Below are 22,951 nucleotides of genomic sequence, written 5' to 3' on the forward strand. Positions count from 1 at the left end.
CCAAATACGGTAGAACACCGGTGCCACACAGTGTAAAATGCAATGTAGACGTCGGCAGAGGTTGCCAATCTTCTTGCTAATGCTTTTGTTGGTTTATGGTAATAACTACCATCAGTAATTCAGTGTGTGAATATCTGATGTTAAAATGTTACACGTAGCATCTTTAAGGACATAGGGAAACTTTTGTACTGGGATCTATTATGACAGACCCTCGCAGGTTTGAGACAACTTAAGATAAGAGTAAACAGTTTGATTTGAAAGGTGCTATGTGTAGATTTTACTCTTTAGTCATAACACGTCACATAATACATTCTAAGATACAATACGATAAACTTTATTGTCCTTGCAATGACATTTGTCTTGGACATCTAAGCTGCAGCAACAAAGACATAAAAAGGCATATAAAAAGGCATATGTGATGTATGTGTATGAAAAATCTTGATATTGTGCTTTACTCTAGCAAGATAGCGAGGTAGGCTGCTACAATAAAAGGATCTGATTGGATAACATCAGAGTCTAGTTTCCAGTGCCGTGGAAGTGTACAGTACAGTGTGTTTCCACAGTTCCACAGGGCTGTTGTTTATTGTTCAATATGAATTCTAGCCAAGATTCATAAATGATGAAGAGTGTGTGTGTGTATATAGAATATATACACATACACAGTTATCCACAGCAGCAACACCATTACCAACCACAACTAAAGACATTTTGGGGGAACAAAGAGCAGAATTATAAAAAAAAAAAAAAAAAAAAAAAAAACATATTCTAGCAAAATTTCCCCAAAGATTATCCCCCCATTGTGGGAATGTTTATAAAAATATGAAATGAAAATATACCTAGGATATTCCGCTATCTTCTGGGACACTGACGCATGTACACACTTCGTCTTTTTTCTGTTGTTTTTTACCGCCCGTGTAGGTTCAGTTTCGACTGTTTGACTGTTAGCAGGATATCACAAAAAGTACTGAATGGATTTGTACAAAACTTTGTGGAAAGGTTGGTCATGGAGCAAGGAAGAATTGATGAACTTGTCATACCAATTGGCAAATGGGGGGGGCATATAATGTACGAACATATTCACATAACACCATCAAATGTTGTGGCCAATCAGCAGACAGAAGAAGCAAACCATCCATTATGGGACCAATCAAACAACATCGGGGCAGTGGAGAGCTCATTTCCAGTTTAGACATAACTGGCCTGCCAGTTTTTCCACAGTTTGGTACAGTGATAGGGAGTCATTCCTATGTTCCCAGGGTCCTATGTTCCCCATATTTATATGGCACATAATGGGAACATGACAAGGGTCCTATGTTCCCAAGGTCCTATGTTACCAGGGTCCTATGTTCCCCAGCTCTATATAGCGCATAATGGGAACCTGAAAAAGATGTTCCCCAGCTCTGTATTCGCTTAATATGGTTAGTTAGGGTTAGGGTTAGGGTTAAACACAGGACCCTGGGAACATAGGACCCTGGGAACATAGATACGCTCCCGGTAGAAGGGCAGCCCTAATGGGCACTGAACAAATATCAGGTCCAGTCATGAAAATGTGTGCATCTCCTAATGTGAAACAAGTTGGTAATGTGGCATGGAAGAACATACTAACTTGTGATGAAAATCCGACATGTGGAACTGGCATATCGCGACAATTGCACAGCGTTGGCGGAGGTATGAGCTCTACTGAGTGCCATCTAATTATTATCATAATTAATTTGATAATGATATATTGTCACGTAGCAATGAAAACATTCACCTCTCTCTGTTGATCTGTTGCTACAAGACAGCAGACCACTTCATCCTCAAGGCTTACTGGCATCATCTTTTTCATGTAAGAACTAGGGTTCAACTGGGTTTTCGAAGGCCAATACGGATATTTTGAGATTGAAGCTGCTGGCTATGGTCAAGGAGGAACCTCCATCATATCAGAGGTGGACCACAGTGATTGGACTGCATGTGATTTTTTATAAAAGGACAATATCGGAAAACTGATAAATCGGTCTAACCCTAGCGGACAGCAGCATTCTCTTGGCTTACTGGGATTATCTCTCTCATGTCAGGACTAACACTTCCTTCAGTCTGTACAGCAAACACAATGCTGCACAACGCTTTGGACTGCTGGCTAGATGAACAGTTGGTTTATCTGCCTGGCAAGCTGTTTGGACGGCTGTCAGTCTGTTTTGGCTGGTTGGGTGAACAGCCTGCTGGCCCACACTGGGAATGAGTCTGTGACTTTAATTCTTGATAAACTTAAAATGTGTCATACTCTTGTGTATTAAGATAAGACAAGACAAACTTTGTCACTGCAAGGAAATTTCCAGGGCTGGAAAAAAAAACGTCCTGTTGCTTTGATGATGAATTTTACTTAAACCTGCAATAAGCAATTTCAGACCCTGTAACCAATCCTGAAACTAACATGTGCTATGTGGAGATTTCCATGAGACGTAATGATATTACAAACAGCCACACAGCAGCAGATGTCTTGTTTTCACCTCTTTCCTAAAGCTTGTTGTCAAAGTTGGCCTGAGTAATGGCGAATCGATGAAGCAAGCGAGTAAACTTGTTAAACTAGTAAACTCACTACCGGACATGTGACCTTCAGCGGGAGAAAAATCTGGCAAAGCAAGACTGGTAACCGGCGATATTTCTCCGTAGGTACGTTTATTTTAGCCATTAGCCTTTATGCACGGTTTGTCCTTAAAGGCTTCTGTCGCCCAGTAGCTTTGCTGTGTGCTTAGTGTAGCTTTAAGTAAAAGTGTATTCCTCGTGTAGAATCTACTTGAGTTAAAGAAGAAACAAGTCCTTTAAACGTTACTGAGTAACTTTTATGAAAAGAAATGCTAATCTTTTCCATGCAATGTAAAACTAATGATGTTACAAACAGTTCAGTATGTGGTATTACAAGTTGTTATATAAAATGTTAAGCTAAAAAAAAATGAAATCCCCATCCGCATTATGCGTTAACTACACTGTATTTCCTTGTTGCTAGCTAACTGGCAAGGCCAGCGAACTAGCTAGCAACAACCAAGCTAACACAAACCAATAATACTATACCTGGACGGATGTTAAAGGATAAGTTCAGCTTTTTTGGACCTATATATATATATATATCTATTACATACCTGTAGTACTTGGACCCGTAGAGTATAGGCTACTGAGTCTTGAGTCAGCAGTCAGTTGAAACAGCAAGCTCTTTTGCGAGGTCTCTTGCTGCTAACAATGGGTCCAAATGGGTTTTGTCAAAATATCTCCACAAAAGCCAGTCTGTGAAAACAATATGGGGACCGACCAACGTCTTTATATTCACGGCCCAGAAAGCAGCAGCACCGCTTCCACTCAGTTTATCGTCTTCTACCAAACTCTACTGTTTATTATCTGACGTGACCGTCTACAAAACTAGATCACGCTGCCAGTCAGGCTTCATAATAAAGTACCATAGATTTACGACACGCTATATGTCCTGTGGTAATGTACTACAGGCTTCATGGTAAAGTACCATAGATTTACCACACACTATGTCCTGTGGTAATGCACCACACGCTTTATGGTAATGTACCATATATTTACCACACACTGCATGTACAATGGTAATGTACCACATTTTAATGGTATTTTTCCACATGGTCCACATTCCAGCATTGGATGTGACATCTGGACTCAAACTGACTAATAAAACATCTTTGGGAATACTGATTAAGCATAAATAGACGATAGGCTACTCAAGTAAAAGTAAACATACTGTCTTCAAAAAATTCTCAAGCTATTAAGCTGCTGAATTACAGTAAATGTATTTGGAAATGCGCCATGGACATCGAAACAGCACCTCCATGATAAAAACCAGTCCATGAAAACAGCAAGAAACAGCAGCATAGGATAGAAACAATATACACACATCATCGTGGGATAAGAAACATATCATACAATCAATCCATTATTAAATACGGAAGCCGAGAACGGCCGTGCTTGCAATTATTTTTTTAATGCCGTTATCTCGAGATCACAAGTTAATTATCTTGTTATCTCAAGAAAACAAGCTTTGTTATCTTGAGATAACGAGATCATCAACCTGTTATCAAGAGAAAACAAAATGTGGTTTCCTCTTATTACTTATAATGTTTATCAGAGATCATGAGTGCCATGCCAGCATGCATAGACAGCATCTTGACAACTGTAGCAACTGATTTAAGCTGAAAATGTCAGATCAAGGAGTAGGCTACCCATTATTGATCAACGCATCAGACTGTACTTCAGTCAAGGTCTAACACAGGCAGAAATTGCATTGTGTCTTTCTGTTAGAGATAACATTCAGATCAGTCCTCGTCATTTAAGGAGAAGACTAGCAGTTATGAATCCTCCCCGACAGTCATGACAGTGATCTTGAAGGCTGAAATCAGGTGTGATCAAATGAACCAGACACTCATTTTCGAGTTCTCCATAATTATCCCGTGATCTTGAGAAAACAAAAGTCGTTTTCTCGTGATAAATTATGTTGTTATCTTGAGAAATCGGCCTTTTGTTTTCTTGAGATAACGAGTTAATTTATCTCATATCTTTGTTATCTCGAGATAACGAAATAATTAACTCGTGATCTCGAGATAACGGCATTAAAAAAATAATTGCAAGCACGGCCGTTCTCGGCTTCCATAATTAAAGGCACATTACACGCACTTATTAATAAATTAATAAATACATAAAAACAACTGATGAAAAAACTAAACTCATTTAAACAGGCTGTGTTGTATCACGTCTTCCATTAGTGTCGGACTATATGTTGGTTTGTTGCTCTTGCATCTGTAAAATGGAATGTAATGAAGTGTTTCTGAATGGTGATTTTAGCTTGTTTCATAGCTAATGAGACAAGCTAAAGCTAAAGAGTGAGAAGAGGAGGATAGAAATAGATGAAGTCATTAACGGAGTGTCATCCTGCTTACTGATACCTGACTGACCTTGTAAGTAAATGTTCAGCTGACTAGCGTGATTCTACTGGTCTCCCTCAGTTCACAGGATGGAACAGTTTATTTTTGCTTAAGTAATTTAAGATATTTTGAGATTTCTGCAAGTAAGTAGGGACATTTCTGAATGTCTGTTTTGGTTTCGAATGCACCAGATGTTTGTTATGCTTGTTAAAAAAAATGCCTCTGTTAAAGTTTGGCACTTTCTCTCTCTCCTTCTTACCTGCAGTGACAGTTCTACTTTCTTTCTGCTCAGTCAGACTAATCTATACATCAGAAAAGTGGTAGGGATTTATTTTTTAACCCATAACTGTTGTTTTCATATGGTAATACTGGGAATTTGTCACTGTTCCCAGTTATACTTATCAATTGAATGTTGAATTATTTTGTTAAAATGTTAAAAAGTAAAAAAAAATTATATAAAAAATGATACACATTTGTTTTTCATTATTATTAAAAATTGTTTTTAATTTTTGGAACACCTGGTATATCACCACTATCCCATCTTCACAAACCTTTCTAGTCAGCTGAAAAATAATTTAAAATAAATTATAAAAAAAAATGAAAAAAAAAATGACAAAATAGTACAAGATTTTTTTTCCTGCACACTAATACCAAAATAAGTTAGAAAAAACATTGAAAATATGGTGGTAAGACTGTTGTTTATAAGAGGGTGGAAAGGAGACTTCCAGGTTTTCCATTTTGTCTAGGGTTTTTTTTGCAGTTTCTTGATTATTTTCTGGCTCGGAGTCAGAAGCGACAGACGCAGCAGGGCCGGATAATAACCGACCAGACGTTTATTTGTTCTGTCTCCATCTCTCCGTCTCTTCTTCATCCCCCTAAATGAGCTGTCATTTCTTCTTCTGTACACTCACACACACACACACACACACACACACACATTAGACATGTGTCTTTACTCAAAGCCTTGTTTTAGCTGTGGCTCCTCTGTCCCATATATAAAAAAGAACTGATGCACAAGGGATTTTGTGTGTGTCTGTGTGGTTTTGTGTACATATACGTTCTTGCCTCTGTGTGACTGTGTGTGTATGTGTGTGTGTACGCGCACGAGTGTGTGTGCCAACATAAAAAGAAAGAGAGGAGAACAGAGAGGCAGAGGAAGCTCTGGGGATTTGTCTATACCTTCAGAAGTGTCATCTTCTCTCTCCAAACCAACCAACACACAGCCAATTAGCAACTGCTACTGCTAAACATAGACTGGCTGGCTGACTGGCTTACTGCCTGGCTGACTGGTTTACTGCCTGGCTGAGCTGGTTTATGGCCTGGATGGGTTGGAACAACATACTGGGAGGCCTGCTACTGTTTGTTTTCATGTGGATGTACTGTATGTGTTTGGGTTAGACAGATATATGGGTTGGATATTGTCCTTTTATTAAAAATCAGATCTGGTCCAGTTAGTGTGGTCCACCTCTGATATGATGCATATGATGCAGTTTGATTGATTACATATTTATTGTAGAATTGATCAATACTACACTGGCTGTCTATGGACCTTAAACTGAATTGATTCTAATGAGACATTTTGATCTGATTTCACATAAGTATGGATCAGTATGTTTTATTATTATTAATAGTAGTAGCAGCAGTAGAAGGAGCTGCTGATGCACCTAAAACTATTTCATTAGTCTGGCTTTCAGAGAGTTTTAGTGTTCCATGATAGTCTAAATGCTGTTTCAGAGGCTTTTCCATCCTGATATGAACCAAATTCTGGGAGAAACACTGAATACTTTTAATATTTTGGCATGAAAATTGTCAAATTTAAAGATATTGAATATTGACATGAAAAATTGGTACAAAGTGTAGGCTATTGGAGCCAAAGTTCAGTATCAGTCTAGCTTGCCTTACTGAATGTCTTTTGCATTGCAGAAATTGTGTCCTTGAGACAGATGTATTTGCAGCGGAGAAAAATGGAGATGAACGTGGTTCACAAGACAGGAGAGAAGAGAGAAAAAGGAGAGTCTGTAGAGAAGAGAAGAGAAATTGAGAGGAAATTAGAGAGAAGGGGAGAGAGGAGAGAAGGAAAGATGAGAGCAAATGAAAGGAGTGGTTGAGAACAGAGAGGAGAAGAGGCTGTACAAAATTGTCCCAACAACAAAACATGTGGCCTCTCTTCTCTGTCTTTCCTTCCCATTCTTTTTTTTTTTTTAATTCTTTATTTAGGGATAACGGGGATTTAAATTACCAGAGACATACATCAATACACTAGAGATATTGATTAGCAGAGGTTTTACACAGTTAAATTGTATCATTATGTACAATTTTCCTCTTTCCTTCCCGAAATCCTTCTAATTTTTTTATTTATTACAACAATTGTAGGTTTCTAGAACTTTGTACAGGCTGAGAAAGGTAGGTGTGTCTATATAGAGTTGGGAGAGGTTTCGACAAATAAAAATATGGGGAGAGACAAAAGCAGGAGGTAGGAGACCAGAATAAACAATGATGGGTTTTGTTAATATTTCCTTCCCATTCTATCAATGTGAAGTCGGTACCATCACAAGTTCAAATGCTTCTGTGGCTTCTTGATAGTCTATTTCTCAAAAACTAACAACCAGATTTGGCTGAAATTTGCTGTACAGATTAGAGTTGATTAGATTCTGGTGGTGATCCGGATCTGGGATTTTCACCACTACACGATATCTGTTTTTTGTTTTTTTTGCCGTAACTATTATGCTGCGTTCAAGTGCTAATGGAAAGGTCCGACATCCAGGACTTCCAAGTCAGCTGCTAAACAGCGTGGCATTCAAATGTCATTATTATTGAAAGGTGTATACCTACGTTTGGAACACCTGGTGTGATATACCAGGTACCACTGTCCTTCACAAACCTTGTGAACTTCTTTTAACCTTTAACATTTATTTGTATTTATTTATTTACCTTAGCTCCATGCTTCTTTTTAGACCAACACCCTGTTTCACATTCATACAGTTCCACCCATTTATACTGGAAGCTCTAACCTCTAACCTCTGCCATTTAAAAAAAAAAGAAAAAAAAAAAAAAAATTGCAATTTCCTGGCTTTGGCTTAGCATCATGAAAAATGTTTGAGTCAGCTGAAAAACAATTAAAAATAAATTGTAAAAAAGGAAGAAAAAAGACAAAAAAAAGACAAAATAGTATTTTTCCTACACACTAATTCTCTATTTTGTCAGAAAATCAAACCCGGAAGACAAACCATAAAGTTTCATATTGTTGCAAATCTTTAGTTTTAACAAATCAATATAGCGCACATAGTAAGCACAACAAGACATTCATTTTCCATCAGAAGCATATCCATTACTGTGTATGAAGCAGTCTTTGGATCTCCAGACACTGCTTCCCTACCCAACTGAATATGTTAACATGCAGGCTAAGAATTTGTTAATAGGGCCAGTTTACTCTTTATTTGCCTCTATTAGGCAATCAGTAATCTTTCTTACTTTGAAAGTAATCTTTTTAACCCTGCTAGTTCCTGACAGCTCAGCCAGAAAAATACGATTCCAAGTCCGAACATGCCACCAAATGACTTAAGATAAACTAAGATCATCATCTATCTTATCATATATTATTTATAGGAAATAAAAACTGAATCACTGAAGGGCTAAATAAAGCCCCAGAGTCCTCAATGTCAGAACTTCTCAGATAATAATAAAGAAACAAAATGGAAAAAAAAAAGAAAAGAAAGGTAAAAGAAAAAAGATTCACCTTCAGTTCAGTCACTTCAAAATGTAAATCGATCCTGCAATTCATTTGCTAAGGATGAGAAGATTCATTGGCTGTGACACCCTCATAATGCCACTTTTTAGTAGTTCAGTTTTTGGAACAAAATCCACTTCCTTAATGAACTGAATTGAAAATACCTGTCAGATCCAGCTGTGGGTTATTTTTTTTTTTAGTTTTAGACACGGTCACAGCTTCTTCAGTGTTTGGTTGGCTGGAGACATCTGACATCAGCGTGCCGTCATGTTTTCAAACCGTGATCAGGGGGGACGGTGGTGAAACCAGAAAAACAGAAAAAAAAAAACGACTTTTGTTCCTGTCAAAAGCCTCAGAGATTTACCACATGAGAGAAGAGAGAGGCAAGAAGGGAGGAAAAAAGCGAGGGAGACAGAGAGAGAGAGAGAGGCCGGACGACTGAGCTTTCCTCTACTTCTGTACGTGTGTGTGTGTCGGTGTGTGTGTGTATGGCTGGTTGGTAATGTGGGGGAACTAAATATTCTCGTGGTTATTCTCCCGTAGGGAAAAGGCAGGTCTATGAAGTGTGTAAGCTGCTCAGTGTGTGTGTGCGCGTGTGTGTGTGTGTGTGGGTGGGTGGTTGTGATTGACAGGCCGTGACGGGGTGCCTCTCGTTCCCATCTGCACGCTGAGCTTCCGATCCGACAGCGCTCCAGATCAATCAAAAACTTCCGGGATGGGAATGTCGAGGAAGCAGGAAAACACGACTCGCTCCCCTGGTTTTACACAAGCCCAGTCAGACAGATAGATAGATCCAAAGGCCCCGTTTTCACTGCTGCTTTAAAACTGTGCTAGGCAAGCAAGTTTATGTAAAAAAAAACAAAAAACACCTGTTTTATCAGCCTAAATCCCAAAGTGGGGCTGCGACAGGGAAGAGTGTCCCATCCCCACTAATTGAGACGCCGTAGATTCACCGTGTTTGCCCAAATTAAATTCTGGTGTCCTGTTTGGTCACTGGTGGGAAATCTTCTCCACACTGGAAGTGATGCATCCAAACTTGAGAGTGAAATCCAAAGTGGCTCTTAAAAAACAGTAAGCAGCACTCAGTCCAGAGAACGCTGGGCTCACCAACGTTAGATCTTTTGCCTTGCTTGTCCTTTTGGTATCGACTGGTATAGACAAAACCCTTGTACACATCGGGTCGGCTGTTTACACTAGGTAGCGGCAAACTCTTAGTAGAAAACATGGGATTTCATGGAAAATCCCATGGCTTGTGTTGTTGTGTGGTCAGATGTTCTCTAAGGCAGTGGTTCTCAACGTTTTCAAACAGTTACCTCACAGTTACACAATATGCAAAGTTGCCTTATACAGCTACGAGGAAGAGGGACAAATGCAACACGGCAAGGCAAGGCACACAGCAACATTACACACTGCCAGTTATGTGCATGATCATGCATGATCACACACACACACACACACTGCAACAAGAGAGTGAAAATGATCATGGAGCCTGTTTTTGAAAGATGAGATTTGAGATTTTTATAGATGGGTAGATACTTTTATTTGTCCCTGTGGGGAAATTGGTTTGCAGCAAAATCACAAGGCATTTCATCACAACATCACAAAGTCACCAGTAGACATAGTCGAACATATCCATATCATAATAGTCATCAATAGACATACTCGTAGACATAATAGACATACACTGGGAGGACATATACCCATACATATACCAGGAGGAGGGGGACGGGCCAGACCAGCTTGACATCTTTTGTGACCAGGAAGGAGTGGCCAAAGTGCATGGGGGATAAGGTGCTGGTGCATTACCTGTTTAACATGGCTTGTGGAACAAATGAAAACTTGGATCTATTTTTAGTGAATAGAGGGGGGCAATATCGTCGCCCAGAGTTTTAGAGAGTAAATGTCCATTGAGAAATAAGTTTTGATGTCTTTTCTTGGTCAGTAATATCGTCGGTCAGATTTGACCAGAAACACAAACAATGTCATTATGTGCGGCCATACAACCTATGGCGCAGTTTCAAAATTAGTATCCTGACTAAATTTGCTAAATCCCAGGTTGTGATGGTAAATCAACATAGTTTCCTCTAGTCTTTACTGTATTCACAATAATACATTAATTGTGGTTGTTTTTCTTAAAAACAAGTGGAATAATTTGTTAAATGTGAGCTAGAGATTGTAAATTATGAAAAGAAGTGTACATTTTGCGCTAATGATTAGAAATTAAGTTGGGTAAATGGTAGCATGGGTTAAAAAAGAAAAGAAAAATACAGCAATGCTCTTGCTCTTGTTTACCACAACAGTCCATTACTTCAACATGTATTTGTCTACAACAGTCTACTGCTTAAAAGCTGATTTTCTTGAACAAATAAAACAGTTATGTTTTCATTAGAATTTCATTAATTTATGCTTTTTCCCTTAAAATGCCCTCTCCTCATGTAAAGTACATCAGTGACAGTACTTACTATGATGTTTGCCATGAATTTCATTTTGATAAGATTCATATCAGGCTACACTGCACTATATTCTACAAATAAAAAGGTGGGAAAACTGAGTTCCATTGTGTTTGCCCTTGTACTAGGCAAGATTTTTATGTTAACTCCACAACAGTCCACTATTTAAAACCTGATTTAAATGAGTAAATGAGATGAGGAGGAGGAAGACAGAGAGAGGAACTATGCAACAACTCTGCAACAAGCTGGATTACAATGCAAAAGCCTACACACTATAAAACATCTGGATAATACTTCAATATGCCAAGGACTTTCCCCAGCTGTAACCCTAAAATATGTTTCACCAGTACAGTAAAAATGTGTTCAGGGGATGAAACATAGAGAGGGGAAAAAACCTCTGGTAAATGCCAACAGTCCTGTTGGGAATTCATACTCATTTCTGATGTAGGCAAAATAGTGGTAAATTTTACTTCAATATAGAAACTGAAAAAAAAAAAAAAAAGGTCGACAGGTATTAAGTAAAATAAATCTTAAATGCTTGAAGTAGTTCAAATAATAAGCCTTTTAAAGTTCTGTTTCTCCTCTTTACTAGTTCTTAACATTCATTGTCTCTTGTGATTCTGTTGCACGGTGACTGCCTGCTTTTCCATTGCGACTTTACTGTAGGTGGAAATCGTTTTGTTTTGTTTTGTTTCTTTATTCACACATAAAAATTTAAAAGAAAAGGATACAATATATAATTTGCAAGTGAATGTGAAGGAGAATTGCCTAAAAACCCTCCAGGGGCTTGAAAAGTGGCATTCTCCAGGCAGCATATTACAGAAAATAATTACAGCAATGTAAAATACACAATTTGAATTGTGTATTTGTGAAGTTTAGACATAGTAAAAAACAGAGATATAGTTCAGCATAGTACTTGATAACAAAGCATCCCATAACACCCATCTATTACACAAGTATAAAGAATCAGTCATAACCATAAGACACACACACACACACACACACCAAGAATACTCATTCATAATACATGCAAGTATACACAAACACTATCATTAACAGACGTAAGTGTAAAAACTCATGTGATATGGCTTAGATCCATAATCCATAAGCGTTAACATATTCTACAGTTGCATTTGTTGACAGTCTTCCAGTGTGGGAACCTGTAACTGAACTGTTAGAGAAGTGGGCTTGTGACCAGATGGTTGCAGGTTCAAATCTAATAAGAGGGATTTGGACAGTGAATGAATAACACTCTCCCCTCCCTTAACAACTACTAAGAAAAAAATATGAACAAATACTGTAGCCTATATACAACAGTATGCAATGCACAGGTGGTATAAAATAAACCTTAAGGGCTTGTATGCATACATTACATAAATTCACATACATGTCATACACATACAAACACACATCCACATACTGTATATACATGCACACACGAACACAAACGTACGCACACACACATATAATAACCTACATGCCCTTACAAAAAAACAAAAAACACATTAATTTCTCATGTGATAACATGTTTTTCCACATGTGTACACATGTTTTATCACATGTAATCATGTTATCATATGTTATAACACGTGGAGCACCTGAAAATGTTCCAAAACCACACATTAGCACATTACCACACATTAGCACATGTGTTCCACATATTGCCCATGTGATGTTATGTGTTTCACATGGGGATTTTCCACATGTGAAATGAATGTGGTGGGAAACAAAATAGAGTAGGAAATTAACAATTTATAATAATACATAATTTAACATCAAATAAAATACAAAAAGAATCAATAATACTGTACATAACTCATATAAACAGGTCTATATATAATACTATAAGGAATGAAAATAATATAGGGAAAGGGAGGGCTTGCATTCTATATCATGTTGTACTCTTTGAAGAAAAACTGTTTTAAGTATTTTTTAAAAGCATTCAATGAGGAATTAATACAAAGTAAGGTTATTCCATAGGCTACTGCTGGGCCTCTGATTGAAACTGAACAAAACTGTTTCTACAAAAATGACTGTAAATGACTGACTTAATGTAGAATAAATTATTTAAAGAAATGGGGAGTAAATTTTAAAACCAAATATACTGTACATACAGTATCTGTAATTGATGTCAAAGGGGAGCAGTGTGAGAATTAGAATTAGTAAACATTCTGACAAATTTCTTTTGCAATAAGAAAATGGCATTAAAATCAGGGCATTGCTGAAAACGAGGATGTGAATAAATATAGGTTACACATGTAATTGAAGACGTACTCAAGTGTAATTTTGTCTGGGTGAAATTCATTCAGCAAAAATTGCACTGTAATTCATTTTAATCTTATTCACCATGTCTGATGGCGCCTGCTGGCACTACTCATTTTTGAGACTGTGCCAACTCTAAATCTAAGAGAGACTTCCTGGGAGAATTGACGTGTCTTACATTCATCACTAGTGAAGTGGGTGAACAAAAAAAATCAATGCAGTTTACAAAATTAGCCAGTAGGTGGCAGCATTGCTCTCTCCTTTTGTCAATAAAAAGGCCATTCTATTTAGTAGTGGTTTTTAGTTTAACCAAGTGCAAAAGACACCATACCTGATTGCAGATGTTGACTGTCATCTGAGATTCATTTGTGGATAGTTTTTGTGTATTCTGACTGCATACTTATACATAGTTTTAGTTGTATTTCTGGTTGGTTTGATATTGAATTTTATTCACCAACTCTTAGGAACTGGTGGATCCCCCTGTTGCCAGAGTCCAAGGAGAAAACAGCCTTGTCCACTAACCGCCATGTTTCATAAACCCATGGACAGAATGATACGCCCTGAAGGCTCATATGCTGCTGCCAGGGGTGGAAGAAAGAGTAGACTACCAGAATATCCTGGTCAAGTGGAAGTACTTAACTGAAAATGTAGTAAAAGTAAAATTACTTGTGTAAAAATCTACTTAAGTAATAGTAAAAAGGAGCTCATTTAAAATGTACTCAGAAAAAAGTTACTGGGTGTAAAAACAGTAAAAACAGACATTGTTCCATGTTTCCCAAGTAATGTAAAAAGAACGATAGGACACAGAGTTCAGTATGTGATATTACACGTTTCAAGTTCATCTTCTAAAAAAAAAAAGATGATGTAATCCATGTCATTATTTGATATGTGAACTGAAAATGCCCATCCATATAATTCTATAACCTACTACAATGGTGTTTCTGTTGCTGTTAGCTATCCGACTAGCTAGCAAGGTCAGCTAACTAGCTAGACAACAACCAGGCAAACAAAAGCTAATAATACTGCAGCTGGATGGATGCTAACTAAGCTAATTTCCTCTGTAAATTTGAGCATTTAACATCAGGGTATCCAATTCCGGACAGCATATGACCAAAAAATCACAATCATATACCAATATATTTTGCACTGTTTTCGCTGAAGTTTCTCATAAATTAACTCCATCTGTCTTTTTTAAAGTTTAATATTGCTTTTACCTTAACTTGTAATTGATTTTCTTCCAGTCCCTGCAAATGGATGATAGCGCACCTATTTTTGAGATTCAAAATTCGTATCCAATTCCGGACACTTACTTTCGTCCGTGTCGGTGTATTCATATACTCGATATTAACCCTTTATTAACCCTTCCTGTACCTTCACAATGTTACAGATACTTGTAAGAAGTGCAGGCTATGTACTCAAAGCTCTTATTTTTCCATTTATCAGCCAATACCGATTCTCTACATGAAGTAACTGTCACCCAAAGTGGGATTTAAGGCTTCCCGCTTCTTGTTTGTGACTAAGTTCGTAACTTAGTGTTTTATATGCTTAAATGTGTATAGATATTTCTGAAATTTGATACCTAGCTTCTGAAATGTGTATGAATTTATGTCACTTAGCTTTCGTTTGGGAACTCTGTATAAGAACTTACGCGAGTGACAGGAATTGGATACAGCGTTTCAGTTTGGTTAACGTTACCTCCACATGATTGGGGTTGAAGAAAATGTAACTGACAGTTGGCCAATTTCTGATGCAATGCTACTGGAGAGCCTACAACATTTGCACTCTGTAATGGATGTGATTTCAAATGTAATGAAATTCAGTACTTCAGTCAAAACATATTTAACGTCTTCTTCCCTGTCGCCACTGGGTCCATCATTACAAACACAGGTTGTACGGCCAAGCTTTGTTCAAACCCACAGAACTTAATTTTAAATTCTCGTCAAGATAACAAGTTTTCCAAAGACACCAAATGTGTCATGCTGAATTACAGGGAAATGTGTAGAAAATGATGCACAAACATATATAATTTTTTCCATTTTATGTAATGGTGCAGCCATAAAAACATGGTGTCTTGTATTTTAATATTTCATTCAATATAAGCAGCTAGAGCTTCAAGAAAGCATTGGAACGAGCAGATACAGAATATGGATGTGACATTGTTGTACAGTTAGGATTTTTTTTTTTCTAACTTTGAAGCTGGGGGAAATTTAAGGGTTAAGTCAGCTAAAGTCAGGGAACAAGGGGTTAAAGGATAGGTTTGTCGATTTTGGACCTATATATATATATATGTCTCTTACATACCTGTAGTACTTGGACCCACAGAGCATACTGACTCTCGCAGCGGTCGGTAGAAACGGGGAGCTCTCATTACTTATTATAGTAATGAGAGCAAATGTAATTCCTTGTTTCCACCTTTGGCTGCTGCATATCTGGCTGGATATCTGAGGGCTGACCTGTCTTTTAGAGGGTGTTTTTACTGCTGATGAGGCGATCAGTATACTGTGACCCGACAGACCACCATCGCTGCAAATCGTCCTACAAGAAGACACCTAACTGCTCCAGGCACTCCACATTAGAGGTGACCCGCCTGTTGTCTCGGCTCTCTAGTGAAACACATATACCAAATATAGAAGTCTGCATGTGTGTATCTAGAAAAGCAGACCAGGACCAGGTACAATTTGTAAATACTTTTATGTGTGGTTTTATTCTTTGTTTTAGGTTTACCACATAGCAAAATAGAATGAGTACTGGCAAGTTTAAACCATCACAGAACAGGATAACTGCTGATAGGGATGTTCTTACTTTACTTGATAATGTTATAGCACTTTCTGTTTTCATGTCACTCTGAACTATCTTATCTGTCTACTTACCTTCTGCTAAATCTAGAATAGGTTATGATGATTAGACAAATACTGCAATGGTTTTAAAGGAATAGTTCACCCAAAAATGAAAATTCTGTCATCATCTACTCACCCTCATGCCAAATGAAACACAGGTGAAATTTGTTAGTCCTTATAACACAAAGGGAGGTTGCCAGCACAACTTCGTAGCAGCCTTCTCCAAAACTACTGAAGTCAATGGGGACCTGTTCTTTAGAGTAAAAAAAAACAAAAAAAAAACAGCCAAACAATCACACTGTGAATAGAAAGACCTATTATTTGTTGCAAATGAATCAGCTGTAGTTAAGATTTGCACTAAATTATGGTGTAAATATACTGTAGGTCTTTTTGGAACTCTGAAGAACTGGTCCCCACTGACTTCAGTTGTTTTGGAGAAGGCTGCTATGGAGTTGTGCTGGCAACCTCCCTGTGTGTTAATTTTCATTTTTGGGTGAACTATTCCTTTAACATACAGGTTTCTATCTTACTATTAGAAATCAGTCAGTCTCAGTAATTTGTTTTCATTGATCATTCAGTCATTGATCTCTAAATTGACACTATAGAGTTGAAACTTGATGCTAGAGTAGATTGGCTCAAGTATTATTTTGATGGCACTCATTTCATTTTGCTGGAACTTGTACTAATGTTAACATGCGACACAGAATCAACTTCTACCGCTGAGTTGAACACACTGGACCTTCCATTTGTTTAATGAAATATTCTGTGTTGGTGAAATGGTTTGTGTTAGTACACATTTTTCTTAGTGAAAAGTCTGTTTGGTGTGTTTGTAAAATGTTTTGTATTGTTGAAAGCTCTGCTTGTCCTGGTGCTTTGAAAATAAATCTCTATATCCCGTTTTGGAGGCTTATGCATAGTAGAACAGGCTAATAAAAATGAACACAGTCCATTACATGCACAGTTGGTGTGAACAAATAAACCCTTGCATATTACATTTAAAGACTCTTTTGACTATTAGCGTCTTTTTCAGCTGTTCACAAGAGTGACTGTCATATTTTTAAGAGCGAGTGGCAAGTTGACCATTCTCAAGTACCTTCTTTGATCCTTTTGTGTCAGTATACAGTGAAGAGAAACAGGAAAAGCATCAATGAAAGAAAGCATGGTGGCAGGAACAGGGATTTGAATCCATGTGATCATATGTACATGGGATGCACAAGTGGTTCCCCTGTATTCATGCAACATGGATCGTGGATCTCCACAGCCAGGAAAATACCATCAGTGCTAGAGAAAATGTGGATAAAAAAAAACAATCTATCTTGTTTTATCATCCTATCACTTTTTGTAATAAAACATTGTTGGACCTGATGATGAACATTTGCAAACTAGAACATCACCAATGGATAGTCAACATCAATGGATATTTCTCCAAGGTAAGCACAGGCCCCATTCTACCCTATTATAGTTTCTCAGTATGTCCAGAAGATGGCAGCATTGCTCTGTTTTAGACACAAAGTTACTGTAATGATTGTCTTCACAGGAAGGTTATAAAGAGATATAGCAGCATGGACAAAGCTTTTTGCAAAGCGAGCTTTCCTGCATCGGAGGGATCTGTATCTATGACCGGAGGGCAGTAGTGTTAAGTGCTGATGTAGTGGATGGTCTGCATCGTGTGCTTTCATGTTTGCTTTAAGGATGATAGCAATAGTGGTGGAAGAAGTACTCTGATCCTTTACTTAAGTAAAAGTACCAATACAGCAATGTAAAAATACTCCATTACAAGTAAAAGTCCTGCATGAAAAATTCTACTTAAGTAAAAGTGCATAAGTATTAGCAGCAAAATGTAGTTAAAGTATTAAAGTGAAAGTAGTGGTTTGGTCCCTCTGACTGATATTTTATTATATATGACATCATTAGATTATTAATACTGAAGTCTGCTGGAGGTGGAGCTAGTTTGAACTACTTTATATACAGTTAGCTAGTTTAGTCCAGTGGTTCCCAACCTAGGGGTCGGGCCCCTCCAAAGGGTCACCAGATAAATCTGAGGGGTCGTGAGAGATTAATGGGAGAGGAAAGAAGAAAAACCTAAGTTCTAATACACAAATCTGTTTTCACTTTTTGGACTTTTTCTCTAATCTTTGATTTTTGCTGAAATATTGGATCATTTGAACATTTATTGAAATGAAACCATGTGAGGTTTAGAGGGAAAAATCACTATTTGGTGGAGCTGTTAACAACTCATAGACATCTGAAATGTGACCCCGACTACACACTGCTTTTTGTAAGACGTCAAAAGCCAAAAAGGTTGGAAACCACTGGTTTAATCTTTAACAATGTGTTGTATTTTAAAAGCTTGTTATATTATCCATCGTGTCAAATGTCCATCTGAAAAGTAACTAAAGCTGTCAAATAAATATAGTGGAGTAGAAAGTACAATATTTACCTCTGAAATGTAGTGGAGTGGAAGTATAAAGTAGCATCAAATGGAAATACTCAAGTAAAGTACAAGTATCTCAAAATTGTACTTAAGTACAGTACTTGAGTAAATGTACTTAGTTACTTTCCACCACTGGATAGCAATAGTGGTGAGATTGAGCAGGGCAGGTCTTGACAAAACCAATGATCTTTGATGCTGTGTATGTGATCTTGGACAGTTTGTTTTTGCTGGTAAGAAGGCACATTGCTGTTGACATTGTTGATCACAACTCAAAATCAACCAACTGACAGTTGTAGAGTAGGACACATTGTGTTGTGAAGGTTTTCACTTTGTTTCAACATTATCCTCTTTGAAAACACTTGGGGGTTTTTTCAACAATATCTTTATTGGTTTTGTAACATAGCAGCCCTTGGGCTGAAAGAAGCAACAAAGATACAAAAATACAGTCAAATAAATGCCAGATCAGCCCAACCTTCCCTCCCTATCACCACCATCCACCCCATACCCCTCAAAGCCCATCCCCCATAACCCACACATGACCATCCCACCCACCCACCCCTTCAGGTCCGACCACTAATTCTTTCAGAGTATGTACCTACACAAAGAAAAATAAATAAATAAATAAAAACAGTACAGGAAAGAGACAAGAAACAGCAATCACTATGACAGTTGGACTCAGTACTTGCTTGAATATAAAAGGAGTATTATGTTGTGTACTCTGTCTCCAGAAATGTTAGAAACCCCCCCCAAAACTTTTTAAACTCTCCAGGCTTTCCCTTCAGGTTATACATTACCTTTTCATTTGGTGTACATGACGCTAATTCATTAGTCCATCTAGTAGATGTAGGTGGTTGTTCATCTTTCCATTGCATGGCTATACATATGTTGGCTGTGATAAGGGCAAGTCTAATACATTTGAGTTTGTTTTTATTGACCTTTATCATAGATGTATCGCCCAGTAGGGTTACTCTTGGTTCTGTGGGGATGTTTATTCCTGTGATGTCATTAAGCACATTGAGTATAGAGGTCCAATATGAATTTAGAGAAAACACTTCTTTTTGATGTGACATGTAACTGTTTGGACAGTAAACCTCTAGTGTTAGTTGGCCTGTAAAATTAAAGATTTTTGTTGAGCTTCCTAGACTAATTACTTGTCTAGACCAACAGATGGTAGTATTTAGTCACATTTGGCAGAAAGACAAATACAGTTCAGGATCACTGGATACTACTGTATTCCATGAGTTATTTACCCAAGGCACAGAAATAACAACAATTACTGACCTTCAGCTATTGCTCTATAGTCAATGGAGCAAAGACGACCTAGGTCACCTAGGACCAGTCAAATTCTGTTAGCCACAGTCTTGTATCAGTAAGAGTTGTGACATTGAGGTGTCTGGAACTACTTAAGGTTTCAAGTGATTTTGTATTTACTTCCTGGAACTTAAGTTTGTTGCTAAGCAATATTAGCTAAGCTATATAAAGTTTCTGGCAGGTATGCCTTACCTGGCAATATTAACTTATCGAACATTCCTTCAAGAAGTGCTGGGGCACTTATGGGGTTCATATAGTGACACAGCTCTTATAGATGGATGGCTCTGGTCACAGCAGAACTGTAACATTATACAGCTGTAAAGGTTTCTAACAGAGAGGCCACAGATGAATCCTCACATGTGAACAGAGGTATGATACGCAGCTATGGAACTCTGCGGTAAGGTATGTATTCCCATGTCTCTTATGCCTGTAACCATGCTTGCTTCCTGTACTGTGACCATCTATGTCTGCAGCCCGCTCTCCTCTCTCTCTCTCCAATATCTGTCTCACTAATGCAGGGCTCCTTCAACTTTAGATTACTTTCCTGTCCCTGATCCGTCCCCACCTGATAAGAATACGATTTACTCGTCATGTGTCCCACTGCCCCGGGTAAGTTCTTAATTTTGGGTCATTGACTATGTTTACATGGACTTGTCATGGTTCTGCCATGACCTGCCTTTGTGTTTCTTTCTGTTTCTCTGTGTTCCTTGCCTCCCTTGTGTCTCCGCCTCCTGGTCTGTCTGTCAGTGTGTAGTGTGGGTGTGGCTCCCTTTCTCCCCCAGCTCCTGCTTCACCTACACACCTGAACTTCATCACTAATCACCCATCCCCACAGTATATTTACCCCGGTTCATCATCCACTCCTTGTCAGTTCGTACTGTAACGTGTGCGCAGGGGGCTGGACCCAAATGCAGAACTGAGTTAGGAGACTTTAATGAAGAACTAAGGCAAAAATACAAAAAGCAGGAGTACCAAAAAAACACAAAAGGCACAGGCTGGCAACAGACAAAAGGGAAACAAAGGAATACAAAAACCAACCTGGCCGGAAACAAGGCAAGACGTAGAAAACGGGTGAAAAGACAGGAGGACAGGAACACTGGGAAACAGGAACAAAGCAGGTAGCAAACAGGAAGCAAAACAGACGAACTGACTGACTGAGTGGATGATGAACCGGGGTAAATATACTGTGGGGATGGGTGATTAGTGATGAAGTTCAGGTGTGTAGGTGAAGCAGGAACTGGGGGAGAAAGGGAGCCACACCCACACTACACACTGACAGACAGACCAGGAGGCGGAGACACAAGGGAGGCAAGGAACACAGAGAAACAGAAAGAAACACAAAGGCAGGTCATGGCAGAACCATGACAGGACTGCAATAATCAGATTATTGACCTTATTGTAAATAAGACAATATTTCAATTAAGGTGTTCACATGAGCTGCTTATAGAATATTCCATTCATATTCCTGTTTACATGCTACAGAGCATAGTTCGATTAATAACTGAAGACGCACACCCACATGACGTCCCTACGTCCTACGTCCGAGTTTCCCTCCGGAATTTAACCTGAAACCCTTTCTCTCATGTTGCTGCTGTGGTCGGGACAAAATGTTCGGACTTCTTTTTACCGGTGGCAGTCATCTTTTCTTCTGTAAACAATTTGTAACACTCGCTGGAAGCTAGAGCATGCATCGTCAATCAGTTGGATTGCCGTACGTGTCGCAAAATGCTGCGAAAACTCAGATAGGACGTCATAGTGCGATTAAGGTGTATACATGTCTACAATGCACTTCAATAATCTGACTAAAATCGGAATACTCCACATGTCTTAATTCGACTATTGCTTACTCCGGCTATGACCTTATTAGGGTTAAGGTCATCACAAAATGCTGTTCACTTGGCAGTTTCTTATTCAGAGTATTAATCGGGTTAATATCGGAATATTGCAGTCCATGTTAACGTGCTCATTGGCTGGCAAAGTTTAGGAATCTCTGCCCTAATAGGTTAGGTCCAGGAGAGAAGAGAAGGTAACCTCCTGGTTTTGCAAAATTTCAACTGCCCACCCCACAGTGCAACATACACTCATTGGACGAATTTCTTTTCCAAGGGGTCATTTCTAAGCCTTACTCCCTGTACCTGATGCCCAGGGCACTCAACTGTGCACTTACACCCGGATCACACTTGATGTTTTAATGTAGTTTTGCCCTGTTCTTTTGCCAGCTCCAAAGCAAACCACTTCTAATCAGTTTCATCTCAACATGTTTGAATCAGTTTGCAGAAACACATGCATTACAATTAAATATGATGCTGGCATGAGAGTCACCTTTTCAAACTTTGTAATTTCCTGCAAGGTGGTCATGTACTTCTTGTATACTTCTCTTTACAGTAATTGCTGCCCCTGTGAGGTTCTACCAGTACAGGAGGTGAGGATGAACAGCACCTTTTTTTGCAAAGCTAATGCTAACATTAGCTATATTGTTAGATGCCAAGCAAATGTTTCATTGATGTGTTCTGTAGGCTACATGACACTGATCTTACTGTGATTGGTCGGTAAATCTTTGGAAGCTGATGAACGCTGGAACTTTCTGTAAGATCAGAAATATACCTGTTGAGATTCATGATGTCCATGGCACTCCACTGTACACATAATAGTTGATATTTATTTTGAGCTCCAGTTAATTCCTTTGAAGTTACCAAGTCATTTGCACTGCAGGTACATGGTCCATGCTACAAGTACCCTTGCAGTGGTCAAATCAGCCCGTCTGGCTCCAGCACAGCACATGTTTCCAAAATTCCAATGAAATCCCTGAACCAATATCGAAAATTTGGATGCTTTTCACTGTGGGAAGGGTAATGACATCAAACCAGAAGGCAAACATCTTTGTATACCTGCTCCATTTTTTGCATCATTCAAAGGTATTTCAGTCACAACAACTCATGTATTGGAATTATACAATAGATTTTGATGGCATGACAAAATGCTTTTTGAACTGATCTGCTTTTATGTAGTCCCTGGAC

Source organism: Centroberyx affinis, unplaced genomic scaffold (assembly GCF_046629955.1).
Source record: "Centroberyx affinis isolate AG114_WGS23_722 - 3 ecotype Tasmania unplaced genomic scaffold, CSIRO-AGI_Caff_v1 ptg000852l_1, whole genome shotgun sequence".
NCBI classification, from domain to species: Eukaryota; Metazoa; Chordata; class Actinopteri; order Beryciformes; family Berycidae; genus Centroberyx; species Centroberyx affinis.